Source organism: Acomys minous, assembly GCF_964271855.1.
Source record: "Acomys minous genome assembly, chromosome: 9".
Classification (NCBI taxonomy): domain Eukaryota; kingdom Metazoa; phylum Chordata; class Mammalia; order Rodentia; family Muridae; genus Acomys; species Acomys minous.
This window is the reverse complement of record NC_140490.1, coordinates 23612429-23634487: the sequence shown is the minus strand read 5'-3', so window position 1 is coordinate 23634487 and position 22059 is coordinate 23612429. Positions and strand designations below refer to the sequence as shown.

General features: G+C 37.5%; 1 long non-coding RNA gene across 1 annotated transcript in view; it reads left to right on the top strand.

The window, feature by feature from the left end:
• Positions 1-257: 257 nt before the first annotated feature.
• Positions 258-22059, top strand: part of LOC311604274 — a 54941-nt gene continuing 33139 nt past the window's right edge. Inside the window, exon 1 of the long non-coding RNA XR_014781423.1 lies at positions 258-459. This is a non-coding gene — a long non-coding RNA (uncharacterized lncRNA). The remainder of the gene's footprint in view (positions 460-22059) is intronic.

Genomic DNA, 22059 nt, shown 5'->3' with positions numbered 1-22059 from the left:
AGCACTCAGGAGGCAAAGGCAGGCCAATCTCTGAGTCTCTGGGTTTTGAGCCCACCCGGGTCCACGCGGTGAATTCCAGGACAGCTAAAGATAAAACCCTCTCTTGAAAAAAAAGAAAGAAAGAAAGAAAGAAAAAGAACAGAAGAGAAAGAAAAAGGCAGATGGTATTTCATATTCTCTAAGCCTCATAAGTCATCTCTGTGACCTTAGTCTCCATCAGCATGCTTATCCTCCTGCTGTCACTGAATTTTCAGATCGTCAAAACTTGATAGGAAGAGACACATACTAGTTCGTCTTTAACTATCTTTCAGGGCAGAAGATGACCCCTGCCCTGATCCTGAGAAGTCAGCCCTGTACTCACTTTACTTACACGGTTGGTCACTAAGACACAGCATTCTGCAGAGGAGTGTTTAAGGAAGGCAAAATTTACAGTCAACCATAAAATCAACTCTCATCGAGGTAAGCAGCTCCTTGCCTGGAATACTTCACTATTTGTCAGGCAGTTAGAAGTATTTAAACATTTTGGTAGTGAAAATCCAAAGGGATAGAGTCGGTATCCTATTCTTTCTTTACCTTCTCCCTTGCCTGGTTTTTCTCTTGCAGGACAGCATAGACTACTCTGACCACACATAGAAGATATTTACCTAACAACTCGGCACCTACATTCAATATTAGAACCTTATAATTATAGAAATGTAATGTCTATATACTGCCTTGTAGATATAGTCCTCTCCAGGTGTTTAGCATGTGTGTTCACCCTTTACACATGGTACTTGAACCAGATATATATATGTGTGTGTGTGTGTGTGTGTGTGTGTGTGTGTGTGTGTGTGCGTGCGTGCATGCATGTGTGTGTGTGTGTGTGTGTGTGTGTGTTTAAGAAACAAAGAATTCCCTTTGGTTCATGCCATATGTCAGCCAAAGAGCTATGAGTACTATTTTTTGGCTTTCTTTCTCTCCTATGCCAGTTGGCCTGGGTTGCATTCCTTAGGCAATATGCCTATCAGCTTTCTATTTTCATCCTACATAGTTTTATATTGACATAAGACTATAAGTAGTCACTCAGAAAGCTTATCTGTAGTCATTTTTATTTTCTATGAATCTAAGGCTTAATTATGTTGTTCTGTAATTGGTAGCCTCTGAGAGAGTTAAAGAACTCACTTAGGCATTGCTGCTTCTTTGAGCTTTCATCTGTGGCTCAGAAAAGGCACCTGATACTCTTGCACTGAACAAGCATGTTAGCGTCCAGATGGAATTGCTTTTGTAGTACAGATATGACTTCTCATACTGCTTATGTACAAAATTACTTTAAGTCACTAACAAGGATTCGAATAGAAACAATGGATTTTCTGTAAAGCAGCAGGATAACACCAAATGTTACCACAGTCTGCTGGAGTCTCCACTGGAGAAAAAAAATTATATAAAGTGAATGTAGAAGTGGAATAAAAAAGGTAAAGGACAGCAGTGTATATCCAAGAAGACTAGGATCTGGGCTGCTTTAGATGCATTTCTGCATGTCTAGCTCAAAAAGGGACTTTGAGGACTCCTAAGACAAGTTGATTTTTATACTCAGAGGAAATAAGATAATGAATATTGGTTACTGAAATAAATGTTTAGAAATACTTGTCCCTCAAATAAGTTCTGTTGCTCATCTAGTTAAGAACTCATTCTTGAAACCAGGCAGATATAATGTTACATCAGGAAAACCAACAGAAAGGACAACACACACACACACACACACACACACAAACACACCACACACACACACACACACACACACACACACACACACACAAATACACCACCACCACCACCATCTACAACAAAAACAAATTAGCCCAAATTTATAGTCATTGTTCATTAATATTTATTAATATCAACTCTTAACTCCCCAGTAAAAATATACATATTTACAGAATGGATATAAAACAAGGACCCCCCACCCCCTTTTGCCGAATACAAAAAACACACTGTAAGGTCAAGAACAGTTCCTTGGGGTAAAGAGTTAGAAAAAGATATTCAGAGAAAATGGACCTAAGAAGCAAGCTGGTATAGCCATTTTAATATCTATCAAAATAGGCTTCACAGTATAACTAATGAAAAGAGATTAGAAGGCACACATCATATTCATCAAAGAAAAAAATGCACCAAGATGATATTTCAATCCTTAACATCTATAGCCAAATACAAGTACACCATCCGTTGTAACAGAAACATTATTATAGTATAAGTCACATATTGCCCCTCAACACTGATAGTGGGAAACTTTAGTACACCCTTTCACCAATAGACAGGTTATTAAAACAGAAATTGAACAGAGAAATGCTAGAGTTAACAAAAAATTATAAGCCAAGCAGACCTAAAAGATATTTACAGAATAATTTTCCAAAACACAGAAGAATATACCCTTTCCTCTGTACTTTTGAACTTTCTTCAAAGTTGATCACATACACAGACAAGGCAAGTTTCAACAGATACAAGAAATTTGAAATACTAACCCACATCCTATCAAATCACCATGGACTAAAACTGGATGGAAACAACAGAAAATTTACAGACTGATAGAAATGCAACATCTCTATACTCAATGGAAAATGGGTCAAGACAGAAATAAATAGAGAAATGAAAGACTTTGTAGAATTCAATGAAAATCAATAAATAACATGACTAAACTTATGCAATACAATGAAAGCAGTGCTGAGAGTAAAGTTCCTAATAAAGATACTAGGTACCTAATACAAATATTGGAAAGATCTCATACTAGCAACCAGCAGCATATCAGAAACTTCTAGGATAAAAAGAAGTAAGAACATCCAAGAGAAGTAGAAGGCAATAAAATTTCAAATTTGGGCTTGAAATCAATAAAATTTAAACAAAGAGAACAATATAAAGGAATCAACCAAAGAAAGAGTTGGCTATTTTTTAAATAAACAAGATTGATACCCCTTTATACTAACTAACTAAAAGACTGATCAAAAATATCCAAATTAAGAGAAATTTTGAAAAAATAAAGGGGGAGGTGATATAACATGAGGCACAAAAGAAAGCCAGAGAAATATAAGGATATATTTTTAAAATTATACTCTACAAAATTGGAAAATATAAAAGAAATGAATAATTCTACCCACGGTATCACTTTTCAAATTTAATCAAGTTCAGATGAACAATTTACATGTACCTTTAACCCTTAGTGAAATAAAAGTAGTCATTAAAAGTCTCCCATTCAAAAAGAAGGCCAAGGCCAGATGGTTTTAGGGCAAAATTCTTCCAGACTACTAACAAAAAGTTAATGTCAAAACTCCTCTAAGTATCCCCCCCCCTAAAAATAAAGGGAACATTTCCTAATTCATTTTATGAGGCCACAGTTACCATGATACCCAGACCACATGAAATGTCAACCTTGAAAGAGAATTACATTATAATTTCCCTTATTAAAATAGATAAAATCATACTTAATGAAATACTTGAAAGCTGATTCAAGAACATCTCAAAAAATTCATCCATCATGATCAAGTAGGGTTCATGCCAGAGATGCAGGCATGATTCCACACATAAAAATCTGGAAATGTAATCCATCACATAAATAAACTACACACACACACACACACACACACACACACACACACACACACACACACAAACATTTTCTTAGATGCCAAAAAGTCCATTGACAAAAATCCAACATTCATTCATGATAGTAGTACTCAAGACATTAGAGATACAAAAGAAACACCTAAATATAATAAATGCAATTTATAGCAAGCATAGTAGCCAATATTAAGCTAAATATAGATAAACTCTAAGCAAAGCCACTATAATCAGGACCAACACAAAGTTACCCACATGCTCCATGGTTTTTAATTTAGTATAGTACTTGAAGTTTTAGCTATAGCAATAATATAACTGAAGGAGATCAAAGTAAATATTATAAATAAAGAAGTCAAAATATCATTATTTTCAGATGATATAGCATACATGAGTCACCTTAAAAATTCTACTAGGGAACTCCTACAGCTTTTAAGCACTTTTATTCAAGTGCCTGGATACAAGATTAACTCAGACTGTCAGTAGCCCTCCTATATAGGAGTGGCAAACAGACTGAGACATAAATCAGAGAAACAACATACTTTGTAATAGCCACACATTAAACACAACATTCTGGTGTGGTTTTAGCTAAACAAGTCAAAGATTTGTTTAAAACTTCAACTGTTTGAAGAAAGAAATTGAGGAAGATATCAGAAGACTGAAAAATCGTCCTTGTTCATGAATCAGTAATATTATCATAGGAGAAATAGCCATCCTACCAAAAGCAATATATACATTCAATGTAATACCCAGTAAAATTCCAACAGAATTCTTTACAGACCTTGAATGTACAATTCTCAAATTTATATGAAAAAACAAAAATGAAAGCAAATCCCAAAAAATATCTAGGATAGCTAAAACAATGGTGTGACCATCTCTGATTTCAAGTTGTATTACACAGCTATAGTAATAAAAACCACATAATATTTGCATAAAAACAAACATGTTGATAAATGAAATAAAACTGAAGTCTTAATCATAAATATACATACCTATAGACACCTGATTTTTTTTTATAATTAAGCCAGACATACATAGACAAAAGAAAGCATCCTCAACAAATGGATGTGGAGGAACACAAATAGATCCATATGTATCACTCTGCACAAAAGTCAAGTCCAGCCCAACATAAAACCAGACACACTGAACCTGACAAGAGGAAGTGAGGAAAAACCTTAAACACATTGGTGCAGTCAACAGCTTTCTGAATAACACATATCGAGAAGGCATTAAGGTCAACAATTAATAAGTAGAACCCCATGAACCTGAAAATCTTCTGTAATGCAAAAGATTGTCATTAGGATGCAGAGGCAACCTATGGAATTTGAGATAATTTTTTACTAACTCCACATTAGACAGAATCCTGATATCCAAAATATATAACGGACTCAAGAAACTAGCTATTAAAATATCAAACAGGCCAGGCATGCTAGCGCATGCCTTTAATCCCAGCACTCAGGAGGCAAAGGCAGGCGGATCTCTGTGAGTTCGAGGCTAGCCTGGTCTACAAAGCGAGTCCAGGACAGCCAAGGCTAACACAGAGAGACCCTGTCTTGAAAAACCAAAAATAAATAAATAAATATAAAATAAAATAAAATCCCAAACAATCCCATTTAAAATGAATACAGATCTAAATAAAGACCTCAATAGAAGAATCTTTAATGGCTGAGAAACAAAGAAGTGTTCAATATCATTGGCCATCAGGAAATGCAACTCAAAACTTGTACAACCATTATATAAATCAATACAGCGGTAGCTCAAAAAATTGGGACTCAATCTACCTCAAGACCCAGGCATACCACTCAAGAGCATATATCCAAAGGATGCTTCATCATACCACAAAGGCACTTGCTCAACTATGTTCAATGTGCCTTTATTTATAGTAGCTAGAAGCTGCAAACAAAATAGATGTCCCTCAACTGAAGATTGGATAAAGAAGATGTGGTACATTTACAAAATGGAGTATTCCTTAGCGGTTAAAAAAAATATGACCTCATTACATTTGTAGGTAAATGGAGACAACTAGAAAAAAATATCATCCTGAATGAGGTAACTCAGAGCCAGAAAGACAACTATGATATTTATTCATGGATAAATGAACATTATCTGTTAAGGAAAATATTATCAAGCTACAATACACAGAGACAGAGGGGTTAGGTAAAGAAGATGGCTATAGGGACAAAGCATGGATCTGCATGGGAAAGGGAAATAAAATATATTTTGCAGGTAGACTGGCGGTGGCTGGGGTCAGGAGAAGGAAAGATAGGGTGAGGAGGTGGAGTGATTTAGTGCCAGGAGAGACAGCCAAAACTGAGAGATATTTAGCAGCTGGTGTGGAAACATATTGCAGTGGAAGCTACATGGAATCTTCTAGGGTTTCCCTAGTAAAAACTCCTAGTAATGGGTGATCTGGTGTCTGAACTGGCCATCTTTTATAGCCCTGGACATGTTACAATGTTGGGAGTAAATTACACTTGGTTGAGTTGTTGTCTGAAGAGGGCTCATGGAGATCCCTAAATAACCCAGGCTAATGCTAACAGAGAAAGTCACTGTCTGAAAACTGACAGTGGAAGCCAATGTCCAATTCCCCTCAGCTTATTAAATGTAAAGAGGTCAAACTTGGAGATTACATCCGTACGTTGTAGTCTCTTTGGCAAGAGAAGGCCCTCTGCAGTCTACCCAAGAGAAACCTGGTATCCACCCATAACACTTCCATCTACAATGTGTCCTTCCTGCAAGATGTGCTGGGGAAATGTTGGAGCAAAACTTGTGGTTTACCTTGTGGCAAACACCACAAGAGTGAATCCAAGTCCTAGACTGCCTGGATGGCCAGGAAACAGACTGGATATCCCAGAGACCCACACGACAGACAAAATAATAAATTAAATTAAATGAAAAAACTAAAATATATTCTGTTATATTCGTAGATGGATGTCTTGTTCAGTCATCATCTAAGACAGTTCTTCCAGCACCAGATGGTAATGGGCCAGAGATCCACAGCCAGACATTATGCCAAGAACTTAAGTTGGAAGCCTCCATGGGATCCCTCCTCTTGGTGTTCTTTAGGAACCCCATGGAAGAGAGGGATGAAAGACTATAGGAGTCAGAGTGGAGGACACCAGGAAAACATGGCCCACTAAATCAACTAAGCACGGCTCACAAGGGCTCACAGGGAACTGAAAAAGACAAGCATGGTCCCTACATGGGGGTCTGTACCATGTCCTCTTTGTATGTGTTTTGGCTGTTGCTTCATGTTCCTGTAAGATTTCTGACTGTTGCATCTCTCACTCTTTTACCTGCTCTTGAGATTCTTTATCTTTTATTAGGTTACTTTTTCCATCTTGCCATAAGGATTTTTTAACCTTTCTTAGTTTATCTTGTTTTGTCCTATCTATATGATGTATGTTGGTGATCTGCTCTTTTCTGAAGAGGTAACAGATTGGGGGAGGGGTGAATCTGGAAGAAAGTGAGGGTACGGGGGAGCTAGGATGAGTAGAGAGGAGAAATTATGGCTGACATATATTGTATGAAAGAATATATTTTCAATAAAAAGAAATGTATCTAAGAAAATAAGAAAAAAGAGGAAGGAAGGAAGGAAGGAAGAAAAGAAGAAAGAAGGAAGGAAAGAAGAAAGGAAAAAGGAGAAGAAGGAAGGAAGGGAAGGAGGAAGGAAGGAAAGAAAGAACTCATTCTCATCATTTTATGCCCTGGTCTACATTATCATTTGAACTCTTAATGTGTGTGTGTGTGTGTGTGTGTGTGTGTGTGTGTGTGTGTGTATGTATGTATGTATGTATGTATGAATATGTATATGAATATATACATATAAGCATATGAATATATAAAATATTTTTATTTATATAATTAATTTTTCAATGCCCAGTAGCCCAAATCATTAGACACTACTGATTAGTTCTGTTCACCACTATCTCCTGAAAACCTATCCATTTTTCTGGCACAGAGCCCTATACTCTGAGTAAAGAAATTTCAGTGTTTCTGGTCTTCATCCAGCTGTTTATGTACCTCTTGCCTTAATTAAATTCCCCTTCCACCATTTAATATGATCTCCTACTTCTCTGTAACTACTTAAAATGTGTCTTCATTTATAAGTTGAAAAAGATTTTTATAAAAAATACTGCTGTGCATGATTTGTATACTTTGGGCCTGGAGTGTTCACAGAGTCCTACATGTTGCAGGCTTGATTTCCAGCTTAGTGACACTGGCATGTGGTAGATACTCTAAAAACTGTGGACTAACTGGAGGCTTTAGTTTTAGTTTATTAGGCACATAATCTCAAATCTGTGGTATCCTTTCTCTCCTCCCATTTACATTCAAGACCAAAGACAACAGGCAATTTACCATGGACTAAAACTTCCAAAACTTTAAACCGAAACAAACCTTTCATGTTAATAGATTGAATATTTTAAGCCAGGCACATTGGCGCAGGACTGTATTCCCAGCACTTTGGGAGGCAATGTCAAGCAGATCTCGGTGAGTTCAAGGCCAGCCTGGTCTACAGAGTGAGTCCAAGACAGCCAAGGCTACACAGAGATGCCGTATCTTGAAAAATAAAAATGAAAACAAACAAAAAAAGAATTGAATATTTTAGGCATTTTCTTATAGTAATAAAATCAAAACTACTTTGAAATTTCATCTTATGAAGTAATGTCTATCTTCATTACTAAAATATGTTCCTTGTATTCAGAAGAGTTTTCCATCCATTCTGTTAGCCTGTGTCATTTTATCGGGGAGTTGAGGCCATTGATGCTCAGAGATATTAATGACCAGTGGTTGTTAGTTCCTGTTTTTTGTTTGTTTTTGTTTTGTTTTGTTTTTATGTTAGAGAGAGAGAGAGAGAGAGAGAGAGAGAGAGAGAGAGGAGAGAAAGTTTCCTTTCTTTTGTGGATGTGGAGTTATTTATTTCCTGTGTTTTCTTGGGTGTAGTAAGCCCCTTTGGGTTGGAGTCTTACTTTTATTATCTTCTGTTGGGCTGGATTTGTGGCTAGGTACTGTTTAAACTAGGTTTTGTCATGGAATATCTTGTTTTTCTCACCTACGGTTATTGAAGATTTTGCTGGGTATAGAAGTCTGGGTTGGCATTTGTGGTCTCTTAGTGTCTGCATGAAATCTGTCCAGTTCCTTCTCGACTTCATAGTCTCTGTTGAGTAGTCAGGTGTAACTTTGATAGGTTTGCCTTTATATGTAACTTGGTCTTTCTCTCTTGCAACTTCTAATATTCTTTCTTTGTTCTGTATGTTTAGTGTTTTGATTAATATATAATGAGAGGATTTTCTGGTGACATTGAAGCATTTATTTTTACTAGTAAATTTTAGTCTTCACATGTGGTTTTGACCATACTTATCTACACAGTGGACGTAATAACCTTTAAAGCTTCAGCCTTCTCTCTATATTACAGCCTTCTTGGTTTGAAAGTCCAGAAGAACATCGTGATGGGTGGATTGGACCGGGGGGGGGGGGGTGGGGCTCTGTTCAAACTACTGCTAAGGACAATACAAGTAGTAAACATTGAACTCCTACTCTGATCTACCCAATGGTCAGGATATTCTCCACAGTTATGTTGAGGGTGGCGACTGACTTCTGCCACAAACTCTGATGCCCCATATTTGACCACCTCCTCTGGGTGGGGAGGCCGGCGGGCACTCAAAGAAAGAATATGCCTTGAAATTACTTTTGCCAAAATCCTCAAGAACTGTAATAGCAATGTTAGCCTTTGAGCAGAACTCTGAGGACTGTTTCATCCACAAGGCAGAAGAGTGAGAATGCTCTCTGGGGTCGTAAACCTAGGGGAGGGGAATGGGGTGAAAGTGGGAGGGAGGGAGGAATGGGAGGATACAAGTGATGAGATAACAACTGAGTTTTAACCTGAATAAATTAATAAAAAATATATGCAAAAATAAAAGAAAGTTAGGGCCAAAATATACAAAGTATACATCAATCATTCCTGCACCACAAGCAACTACAAATGGAAATAAAGAATTTTAGTCATGATCATATAATTAGAAATGTTCTAATCTGAGAAAACTCTTGAGAACAATTGAAGTTTGGAAATTGACATGATGCCATTGGCATTTGGTTCTCAGAAAGTAAATATCATGGGAAGACTTGAGAAAGAAGAGGCTAAGGTCCCAAGACAGTTAGAGAAGATTCAGATGTGTTCTTGCAGAGATATTAAACAAGAAAAAGCAGTGGCATGCTGCTTAGTCTTTGTCTGTTTGAGATAAACCTAGACATGTTTAACAGAAACCTTAACTGAGAAAACGCTTCTATAATACTGGCCTGTACTAAGTCTGTGGGTGCAGTGTCTTGATTAGTAATTGATGTAGGAAAGCTTGGGTTACTGTGGGCAATGCCAACACTGTGCGGATGGTCCTTCAGTGCCTCAGAAAGTAGGGTGAACAAGCCAGTAGGAACAAGCCAGTAAGCAACATAACTGTGTTGTCTCTGTTCAGTTCCTGCCTCAAGGTTCCTGCCATGACTTCATATGATAATAGACTGTGATGTGGACATACATGCCAAATAATGTAGAGGAACGTTAATTCAGAACATGGCCATTCTGACAAGAGATCATGTCCAAAGACTTTTTAGGTCTATGTGATCCACCTGGCAAGACAGCACATCCAAAAATCTTTCAGGTCTGTTTGATCTGGCTGGAACACAAGCATTCCTTTAATTCAGGAGTCAGAGGCAAACAGATCTGAGTTCAAGGCCAGCCTGGTATAGAGCAGGGGGATCAGGACAGATGCTGGGACTCACTGTTAGACTCCAGGTGAGAGTGGTATAAAAGAAAGGGGAGATGAAAGGATCTAGAGGGTTCAGGAGTTTCACAAGGAGACCACCAAGGTTGACTGATCTAGACAAGGCAGGATGCTGAACAAACCGTAGTGCCACCCAAGGACAATGCATGCAGTAAGTCTAGACCCCCTGTTCAGTTCTAGGCAATGGACATCTCATTCTCTACAGTTGTGGGGAGAGTGAAGACTGCCTCTGACATGAACTCTGGTGCCTCAATTTGTTCATTTCCCCTTGGTGGGGAGGCCTAGCTGCCCACAGAGGAAGGGGAGGCTGGCTATCTGGATGAGACCTGATAGGCTGAGGTCATATGGTGGGGGAGGAGGCCCCCTTCTGTCAGAGGTCTCGGGTAGGAGAATAGAGCATAAGAGGGAGGTGGGAGGGACAGGGACAATATTGAGGGGATAACATTTGGGATGTATCTGAATAAATTATAATAAAAAGGAAAGAAACAAAGAAAGAAAAGAAAAGAAAAGCTTAGATCCAGGTGTGGTGGTACACGCCTTTAATCCCAAACAAAGGTAAATTTAGTTTGTAAAAGGAAGCACCCATGTTTGAAAATGATGCCTAATTGAGTGGCAGAAAAGATGATGAGTCATAGAAGATTTGACAGAATAGGATACACCAAACTCTAACAAGGAGAGCAAAGGGAGGCTATTTAAGAGGCAGTTTTAGAGAGAGAGGAGGTAATTTTTGACAGAACAGTAATAGACTAATGGATTGCAGAGAGAAAGAACTCAGGTTAAGATGTAACAGGAGAGAAAATGAGAAGCCAAAGGTTAGAGCAGGTTGCTGAGTTAGTTTGAGTCCAAACAGAGCTATTCCAGGACAAGAGAGTAGCCAGATTAAATAAGTCAGCTGGGAGAAGACTTTGAGCCAGAACAGCTGAGTTGAATCAGCCAGTCCAGAGCTCAGAAAGAACAGGTAAGGATGAGCTTATTAAGCAGTAATTCTCAGAGCCTACAATATTCTAGGCCTAGGTTAGATTATGATGAGGCTAAAATCTTCCAGAACTAGGCCAAGGTCAGCAGAAGTAGGTAGTAATCCTCCCAGGCAACAATTGAGCCAGGAGAATAAAAGTTGGTCTTACAAAATAAACCCTTTCCTCTCCAAGTTGCTTCTGGCCATGGTATTTTATCACAACAATAGAAACTCAAACTAAGAAAGTCATTAACCTTGATTGTCAATTTGGTTGTATAGAAAATGATTAGAAAATTAGTAAGGTAAACCTCTGCATATGTACATGAGGACATTACCAGTGAGGATTAAATAAGGCAGGTCAACCCACCACGAATGTTGGCAGCACCATCCTGTGAGCTGGTGTTGAGCTGGAAGGAAAGTGATAATGAAAAAATCAACAAGATTTTCATTTTCTTTCTTTGCCTATGTGCTATGTATGAGTAGCTCATCTCTGCCTCACATTTCCCTGGATTGAATCACTACATCTGAGTTAATGCATATTTTCCCTCTCTTATGTTGTGTCTGTTGACATTTCATAATAGTTTTGAGTTTAAGAAGTGACTGATACATGCAGCATACATGTGATAGATGTCTGTATTAGGTATCATGGAGCCAGTAACATGACTATAGTAAAGCTTTAAGGAGAGTCACAATACATTATAGATTTAGATTCAACCCTCGAGTTCCTACAGAGATTGTCTTTCAAAGAAAATAACATATTTAGAAAAAGAAGAAGCAAAAAGTTCCTTATAATTCCCACTTGCCAAAAATTAGAGTCAGATGTTAATGATACAGCCAAATGACCTTACCTCAAAGATTTTCTGAAGCTTCACAAATAGCAGGCCTTATAGTAGTAGTACTGAGCACAACTCTTCTGGCTCCTCAACTTCTCCAATATTAAACTAGACTCCAAAAATTCATTGTCTTTTAATATGTCAATCTTCCATGAAGCCACATAAGGTACAACGCAAACTGGATTGGAGATGGAGGCACCAGATAATGGTTCAAGGCCTGACTTTGTCAAAACCAGCTGGAAGAGTGAGTATCAGCACTTAAGCTCATTTCTCCAACAAATGAGATTGAAAATATTTCTCATGAGATCACTTTAAAGTTACATAGAGCTGTATAAATAAGGAAAGTTTATTTTTTAAAAAGTCTGGTGAATATCTTCATAAAGTATTTTAATACTTCTGTTTTAATTTTACACACATGGCCACCCCCCAGTAAGAATATGAGTATTTTAGATCAATTTCTCCCCATCTCAGTGTGTGTGTGTGTGTGTGTGTGTGTGTGTGTGTGTAAGAGAGAGTGTGTGTGTGTGTTGTATACATATGTACAAATGTATGCATGGATGTGTATGTACAGGTGTACTTCCCAATGCAGTTACATGTAGAAATCAGAAACTGTTATAGAGATGTATTTCTCAATCATGTCTCAATCTTATCCTTTGAGACATGGTCTCTCAATGAAACATAAGTTCTGTGTGAGTTCCCGGGATGACTTTACCTCTGTTTCCCAGGGCTAGGGCTACATGATGTTGCTGTTGCAGCAGCTTTTATTTGGTTTCTCCAGATCCATATTCAGGTCCCCTGTACCTGTGGTGCAAGAAATCTGTCTAATGGGCTACAACACCACACACACTTCCGAAGTGAAATTTTAATGAATAATTTCCTAAACTGTGTTAGGGAAGGACTCTGAGCTACAGGATTTAGTAATAAGTTCTCTGATTACCCCAGTAATGTAGTGTGTGTGTGTGTGTGTGTGTGTGTGTGTGTGTGTGTGTGTGTGTGTGTTAGCATGTATAAATGTTTTAGAATTAATATATAGAAAGAGAGTGATACCTTGACGTAACCAGATTTGACGGCTTCACAAAAGCAGCTTTCGCAATTAACCCTGCTAATCTATGTAAGAAACTAAAAATCTAAACACACACAGTTGTTCTCATTAATTTTCAATAAGCAGCAAGACTTACAAATATTTTACTTTTGAGCATATGTTATGTGTCTTTGGCTTCAGCAGCAGCCATATGCTCTGGCATATGATGTACCATCATGTAACAGATGCACAAAACTCAGATCTGAGACAATAGCTAACTTGCATGTGGGCTCTCATTGGCTGTCTGACTTCCTTATATTCTGTGTTATTTAAATAAACAATGTGTGAGGCTCACATACATAACCTCAAAAGCATCCAATTCCATGAATGTGTGTATTACCCTTGACATTTTTAAAACCACAATAGAAAATGAATGTCTTGATAGTCTAATTTGATGTTGTGAAATTGCTCTTTCCCTTAAAAAAACCTATCTATATCCCATCACTGAATCATGAGGCACTCTGGAAATAGAATAACTATCTTGGAAATAGAATAACAAAAGTAATTTGTTAGTTTTATGCAATCTATCCAAATTAAATATTTTATCACAAAAGAGATTTGTCTTTATTTTATTGTTTGATTTACTTACAAACCAGCTAGTTTTACATACCGAGTGTTGTTTGGCATCACCCGCCCACACGCACATATCCTCTCCTTCATCTTCATGACTCTTATCACTGCTCTCCTTTTTTCCATGTGAAATTTTCTCCCTCATATCACATATATTTTACTAGCCTCACTAGTCTTTTAGCTGAGAGCCTCCTTTGCTATCTCATGGGCCCACTGATGAGTTCATGGCTTCTATAGCCACACCACAATGAATGTACACCTCACCTCATATAATATTTCCTAGTCTCATTTATTTTTCTGCAAATATAATAGCTTTATTTTTAAGTTTTATTTATTATTTATTCACTTTACATCGTGGTATAGCCCCTCTCTCCTCTGCTCTCAGCCCCGCCCTCACGCCCTCTTCCACCCTCCCCTATTCTTCAAAAAAGGGGACCCCTACCTACCTACACCCCACCCCATCATGATTGAGTGAATCCTTTTCCCCTGTGGCCTGACAAGGCAGTCCCATCAGGGGCAAGTGAACAAAAAGCAGGTACCAGAGTCCATGTCAGAGAAAGAATCTGCTCCCCTTACTACAGGACCCACATGAAGCCTGAGCTTCCCATTGGCTACATCTGTGTGGGGGTCTAGATCTAGTTCATAAATGGTCCTTGGTTCATGCTTCAGTCTCCACAAGCCATTCTGAGCCTTAGTTAGTTAGCACTGCTCATCTTCCTGTGAAGCCCTGTCACCTCCAGGACCTTCTATTCTTCCCCTTACTTTTCCATAAGACTACCTACTCTTTACCCAATTTTGGCTGTGAAGATCAACGTCTGATTTGAACCACTGCTGGGTGGAATCTCTCAGCAGACAACTCTGCTAGGCTTCTGTCTGCAAGCATAGCAGAGTATCTTTAACAGTGTCAGGAGTTGGCTCCCTTCCATGGAGTAGGTCTTGAGTTGTACTCAGAATTGGTTGGACATTCTCTGCTCTATTTGCTCTATCTTTATCCCTGTATGTCTTGTAGGCAGGGTGAAATTTGGGATCAACATTTTTTGTGGATAGGTTGATGTTCCCCTCCCTCCACTAGGAGATTTATCTAGTTAGAGCATGCCTTCTTCAAACTCCAGGGTCCCAGCTACTAAAATTCTCATCTAGAGTCCCCCACATATCCTCCCAGAAGCCTATCCTAATTTAGTTCTCCAAGCTGTCACAAAGATGACCTCACCCAGAGTTTCTATTTTTTCAGGAAGTCTTTTGTCTGTCTCCTTCCTCTTTCCCCAGGCCTGATCTCCAACCTCTCTGTGCTCAGTCTCCTACCTTGTGCCCTCTCTTCAAACACTACCACTGTCTATTCTATTTTCCCCTATGAGTGAAATTTAAGCATCTTCCCTTGTGTCCTCCTCGCTACTGATCTACCTTGGGTCTGTGCATTGTCGTATGTTTATCCTGTACACTGGTACTAAAATTCACTTATATATGTGAGTCCACATCATGTGTGTCTTATTGGTTCTGGTTACTTCACTCAGGATGATCTTTTTCAGTTCCATCCATTTGCCTTCAAATTTCATGATTTCTTTATTTTTAATAGCTGAATAGTATTCTATATGTAAATGTACCACAGTTTCTTTATCCATTCTTCAGATGAGGGACATGTAAGTTGTTTCCAGAGACTCACTTTGAATAAAAAAAAAACTGCTATGGTCATTTTTGAGCAAATGTCCTTGTATGTTGGAACATCTTTTGATTATGTGCTCAGGAGTGGTATAGCTGGGTTTTACAGTAGCACCGTTTCCAATTTTCTCTTGAAAGTGCCAGACTGATTTCCAAAGTGGTTGTAAACAAGTTTGCTTTCCCGTGAGCAGTGTGAAAGTTTCCCCTTTACTCCATGTCCTCCCTAGCATGTGCCATCACTTGAGGTTTTGATCTTAGAAAATTCTGACAGGTGTGAGATGGCATCTCAGAGACATTTTTATTTGCATTTCTCTGATGACTAAGGACCTTGAGCATTTCTTTAAGTGCTTCTTGACCATTTGAGATTCTTCTGTTGAGAAGTCTCTGTTTAGCTTTGTGACCCACCTTTTAAATTAGGGTTTTTGTCTGTTGGTATTTAATGTTTTGGGTTCTTTATATATTGTGGATATTAGCCCTTTGTCAGATATAGGATTGTGAAGACCTTTTCCCAATCTGTAGACTTCTGTTTTATTCCATTGAAAATACCCTTTGCCTTACTGAAGAATTTCATTTTCATGAGATCCCACTTATTAATGGTTGCTTTTTGAGCCTGAGCTCTTGATGTTCTGTTCAGGAAGTTATCTCCCGTGCCAGTGAGTTCAAGGCTCATCCCCACTTTTTCTTCTATTAGATTTAGTGTATCTGGTTTTATGTGGAGGTCTTTGATCCACGTGGACTTGAGTTTGTTCAGGGTGAGAAAATATGGATCTATTTGCATTTTTCTACATGTAGACCTCCAATTAGACCAGCACCATTTGTTGTATATGATTTCTTTTTTCCATTGTATGTTTTTGCCTCCTTTATCTAAAATCAAGTATCCCTAGGTGTGTGGATTTATTATTGGGTCTTTGATTTGATTCCATTGATCAACCAGTCTATTTCTATGCTGGTACCATTCAGTTTTTATCACTATTTCAGTGATGTATAGATTGAAATAAGGTATGGAGACACCTGCAGAAGTTCTATTTTTGTATAAGATTCTTTTAGTTATTTAGGTTTCTTTTTTCATATGAAGTTTAGAATTGTTCTTTCAAGGTCTGTAAGAGACTGTGTTGGTATATTGATGGGGATTGCATTGAATCTGGACATTTCATCTGGTAAGATGCCCATTTTTACTATGATAATCCTCCCAGTCCATGAGCATGGGAGATCTTCCATCTTCTGATATCTTCTTCAATTTCTTTCTTCAGAAATTTGAAGTTCTTGTCATACAGGTCTTTGACTGGTTTGGTTAGAGTTACACCAAGATAGTTTATATTGTCTATGGCTAACGTGAAGGTTGTAGTTTCCCTAACTTCTTTATTAGCTTTTTAATCATTTGTTTAAAGGAGGGATACTGACTTTTGGTTTTAGTTACTTTTGAATCCAGTTATATAAAGGAGCACTGTTGACTTTTTTTAAAGTTAATTTTGTGGAATACAGGCTTTTGAAGTAAGAACTAATGGTTCTTTGGATTTCCTCAGTGTCTGTTCTCTCTTTACATTTTTTATTTTGTTTATTTGGATCCTGTCTCTTGGTCTTTTGATCAGCTTGCATAAGTTTTTGTGGTTGTTTTGTTTGTTTTATTTTGTTTTGTTTTATCTTCTTGATTTTCTCAGTGAACAAACTTTGTATTTCATTGATTCTTTTTATTGTTCTCTTTGTTTCTAATTTATTGATTTCAGGCCTGAATTTGATTAAAAATATTTGAGTCCTTTGAGTATTCTAGACATTATTCTTCTGCTGGATATATAGGTGTCAGAGATTTTTCTCCTGTTCTGTAGCCTGCCTCTTTGTTTGATTAGCTCTTTCCTTTGCTCTACAGAAGCTTTTTAATTTTGAGAGGCCTCATCCACCTTATCAATGTTGGTCTTAGTTCCTCAGCAACTAGGGGAATGTTTAAAATTTTCTTACATAGACTTATTTCTTGAAATATTTCCCCTAGTTTTTTCTCCAATTAATTCTCTAAATCCTGGTCTTATGTTGAGGATATATATATATATCCTTATGTTGAGGATATAAATATATATATATATATATATATATATTTAATTTGTGTAGTGGTGTGTGTGTGTGTGTGTGTGTGTGTGTGTGTGTGTGTGTGTGTGTGTTCAGAGTGAGAAACAGGAATCTATATTCACTCATCTATATGAAAATCCAGTTATCCAAGTATGTTTGTCTTTTCTTCAGTGTGTATTTTTTTCAAGATCAAGATTTACTATAGTTGTAGGGAAGTTATATCTATAGTTGTCCCATTCTCCTTCATTGATCTATGTGTCTGACTTTGTGACAGTAACATGGTTTCTTTTTTCTTTTCTTAACATCATGGTTCTGTAGCATAACTTGAAATCATATATGGTAATACCTCTATTATTATTATTATTATTACGATGATGATGATGATGATGATGATGATGATGATGTCAGGGTTTCTATGTCTATCCATGATCTTCTGTGATTGTAGATGAATTGTAAGTTTGATTTGTCTATTTATTTGAAGAATATTCCTAGAAATTTTTATGACAATTGTAGTCACTTTGTAGATTGCTTTTAGTAGGATTGTCATTTTCACAATAATGGTTCTCCTATTCCATGAGTGTGGGGGATCTTTCCACCTTCAATATCTTTCTTGAGTGTTTTCAAGTTTTCTCTGTAGTGGTCTTTTACTTTCTTGTTTGGATTTATTCCAAGGAGGTTTTTGAAGTAATTGTGAACATTATTGTTCTCCTGGTTACTTCCATGGGGGTGTTTGTTATTGATACATAGAAGGGCAAACATTGCTTCAATGTTATTGATGCATATAATTTTTGTATGCTAGGTATGTATTTTGTCACTTGGCTGACTGAATCTATCACTTCTAAGGATTTTATGATTGAGTCAGTAGAGTCTCATTTATATAGAATCATACCAACTACAAAAACAGGTATGATGAATCATTTTTTCCTATTTGAATCTTTTCTTTCTTCCTGTTGTCTTAATGCTTTAATTAGGCCTTCTAGTTCAACACTGAATATAAAAGTAGAGGCTCTTGTCTCCCCTGCCCTCTGTGGGTGTGTGAAAGTACTCTATGTTTTCCCTTAATCAGCATAATGTTAGCTATAAGAGCGTCATGAATTCTATCTATTACCCTGAGATGTATTACTTTAGCTCTACTTCTTCAAGAATTTTATCATGAAGTGACATTGGATTGTTTTTTAAAAGGCGTTTGTTTCATCTGACAAAATTATCTCGTGATTTCTGATTTTGAATCTGATTTTTTCCTATTAGTAGAACCAAATATCAATATAGTGACCTCAGAAGGTAACAGGAAGAATTTGCACATAAAACAGGCAACTATTAAACCTAAACATAGACTTCTACTCAGTGAGAACAAATGGATCCTGATATCACTCATTGCCAGAAAGGGAAGCCTGTGCCCTTTGAAAATTGAAGACTCCACGGCTTGAAGTGTAGAAAGACCTTCCCTATACGTCATTCACAGAAGAATGGGTGCCCCAAGCATGAGCCCCAACAGAGTTTTGAATAGGTCCTCTGTAGCTTGTGTTACAGGGACAGATTTCATAGTAGGATATTTTTCTGACTTAACAGCACCTTGGGATCTACTCCGAAGGAATTTTAGCTACATACATAAGACATAAAAATTCCTAGGTAGCCACTGGAGAGCTATGCTGTTCTTATTCATAGTAAATAAAAATGGGACTAGGTTAGCCTTAGGCAATGCAGGATGAGAATTAACAACAAGTAATAAATGAGACAAGGAGACAATATACAGTATGCTGCAATAACTCAAATGTGTGGTAGTCAGTTAGGTAATAAGGAAATACTGGGATGTAAATAACAAATGAAATTAAATAAAAGTATTTCCTCTTCATGAGAAAAATTGGCTATTATTACTGACTTATATTCTGAGTCATAGGTGCTCTATCCATTTCTTTCCATTTTTTTTTCTTCACTCTAAAAATTGATACTGTCTGTATACCAAGAACTTCCCTTTGTCCAAATCATTTCTTGATTTGGTTGCTAATGTTAAGTGCTAATTCTTATGGATGTTATTCCAAGGGTGGGAACCTGAGGAGGTGGAAAGCCTCAACAAGGTCTCTAGAAAATCTACTGTTTTAAACTTTGCCTAACACCAAAGCTTCTCAATAGATTTAGCATCCTACTGACAGGAAATGCTATGCATATACATTTCTTTGTCTTAGTATGATAGTTGTTTAAAATGAATGTTCCTGGGCAAGAAGAAGAAGTGTTCCGTGCTCTTCTCCTGTCTGTGTAAAGGCTTTATTCTCCTAGAAATATCAAACCCAAGGCTCTCACCATGCTAGGCAAGCTCTCTATCACTACGTGCATTGGGAATCTTACCAACGAGGAAAAGGGAGAGGAGGATGGTGGTCACATGAAATTCACATGTCTTCTTTGAGCCCGTTTATCTTTTCATTTATTTTTTTTTATCCTCCCCCAAAATGTTCAGTTCACACCACTCACCTTTATAAAGAGGGTGCATAGGCTTCTACAGCTCCATGGATTGGGGGAGTGGTCATTCTCCCCTCAAATCCTAATCTGAAGTGGAAGTTTCTGGTTTCTTTAAAAACTCAGTTGTGTCATGCGATCTTTTCCTGGAAGCTGTCTCGTGAGAGGTCATGTGGTGGTTTTCAAAACAACGGACACGTGAGAGGGTGCACGATGTTTAGGAAGAATATAAATAGAACCCCACAGAGAGTGAGATGACCCTGTTGCATTGCTATGCTGTGCAATCCATCACTGGTCTTTGTCAGTCTTTGCTGGTCTTCACTGGTCTTCAGTGGTCATCATTTCATAGAGTGAAATGTGCCAGGGAACTTCTAGAAGTATTGCAGCTGATTCTGGCCCTTTCTGCTGACTCGTGCTGACTCAGCTGAGCCTTGCTCTTTCTGCTGGATCTTGTCCTCACTACTGATTCATGTTGTTGCTTGGTGTTTGCTATTGGATTGGACTGCTAGTATCCTGACAACAACAACAACAACAAAAAAAGTGAAGTTGTCCCAAGGAACTACTTCTAAACAGGTCCTCAACCCTCTTTTTCTATGAACCTTCTTTCGCTGGATTAGAAAGGAAATTCAACAGTTTAAAGTAGGTTTTGAAAGTCGACACCTACACTAATCATCTTTGTCCCTATTAAAAGGAGAGATAAGCCTCCAAAGCACCCTGCAATTTGAACTATACATTTTATTTCATGTGATACTCCTGTGCATATAATAGCTTTGATTACTTTTCCCCTGTTAATTTTCAACTGTTTTGTATATTAAAAGGTAAACATTTTAGAAGTATATACAGTATAAATTCAACAACATTACTTACCACACACACTCCACTGAAACCTGTCCTTGCATCAAAATTTTGTGGGACACTGCAACTGACAGTTCAGAAGGCAGCTCTCCATCAGTGCTGGAGGCAACCTTACTCCTTTCAGAAGAACTCTCCTCTGAATTCCTCATATTCCCTGGGTTACACTATTCTGTGGTTAGAAGTAGAAGAAAGAAAACAGAAAAAAAAATGGAAAATGCCCTATAAAGTCAGAGAAATAATCACATAAAATGGTGCTTTTTTCCTTCTTACAAAGTTAAGGAAACTACGCAAACAAACAAACAAAAATGTATCCTGGCCAATTATTCTCTGCAATAAATATTTAAGAGCCCATAGCAGCTTGAAACCATGAAAAGGTCCATTGTCCAAGTTAGGGAACAAGAATAAAAAAATTAGGCAGAGTAAGTCAAACATATGCATGGTATAATTTGAAACCAGATAAGTATATTGTCTCTACTATTTACTGGTTGCAAAAACAAACTAACCCTCAGGCTCATATGTGTCAATCAGTATCTCCTGGTATCCCAGGTCTGCCAGGCTCTACATGGCAGTTCTTTCCTGTCATTATCTCCTCAGTGACCATTAATAACAACCGATGTGGGATCCAGTGGTTTGGAGGTTGTTTATATCCTCAAAGGTTTGTGTGCTGAAAGCCTAAAACCTATTATGGCAACATTAAGTGGTAGTGGGACCTTTATGACACAGGGCTTATTTGGGGGATGTACAACTGTTGTCCTTAGAAATGAAATAAGGTAATTCTTGTGAGAACAAGTTGTACAGTAGACCAGGACAAGTACTCACTGTTCCCTGCCGTCCTGACTCTGCATACAAACTCTTAATTTTGACAAGTAAAACTGTCATGTGGCAGTCAGGAAAGCTGTAATAATGTTTTTTGAATTTTTAGTCCTTAAAACAGTGAAATAAGCCTCATTTCTTTATAGATTACTCAATCTTGTATATCCTATCAGAGTCATGAAAAATAGGCTAATGTAGGCAGTTACCTAGATATTCAAATAAACTAGGTACAATGATGGCTTCTTCATATCAGAAACCTCAGTGCCGTTCATTCTTTATCTCCACCATTGACTTTTGCATAGCTGCTCAAAGCTTCTTGTTTGACTGTTTGATAGCCTCTCAGGCCTAGTTTTTCTGTTTTGATTTTTATATATATGCATACATACATAGATACTACATTTTAACATATTAATATATATGATAAAT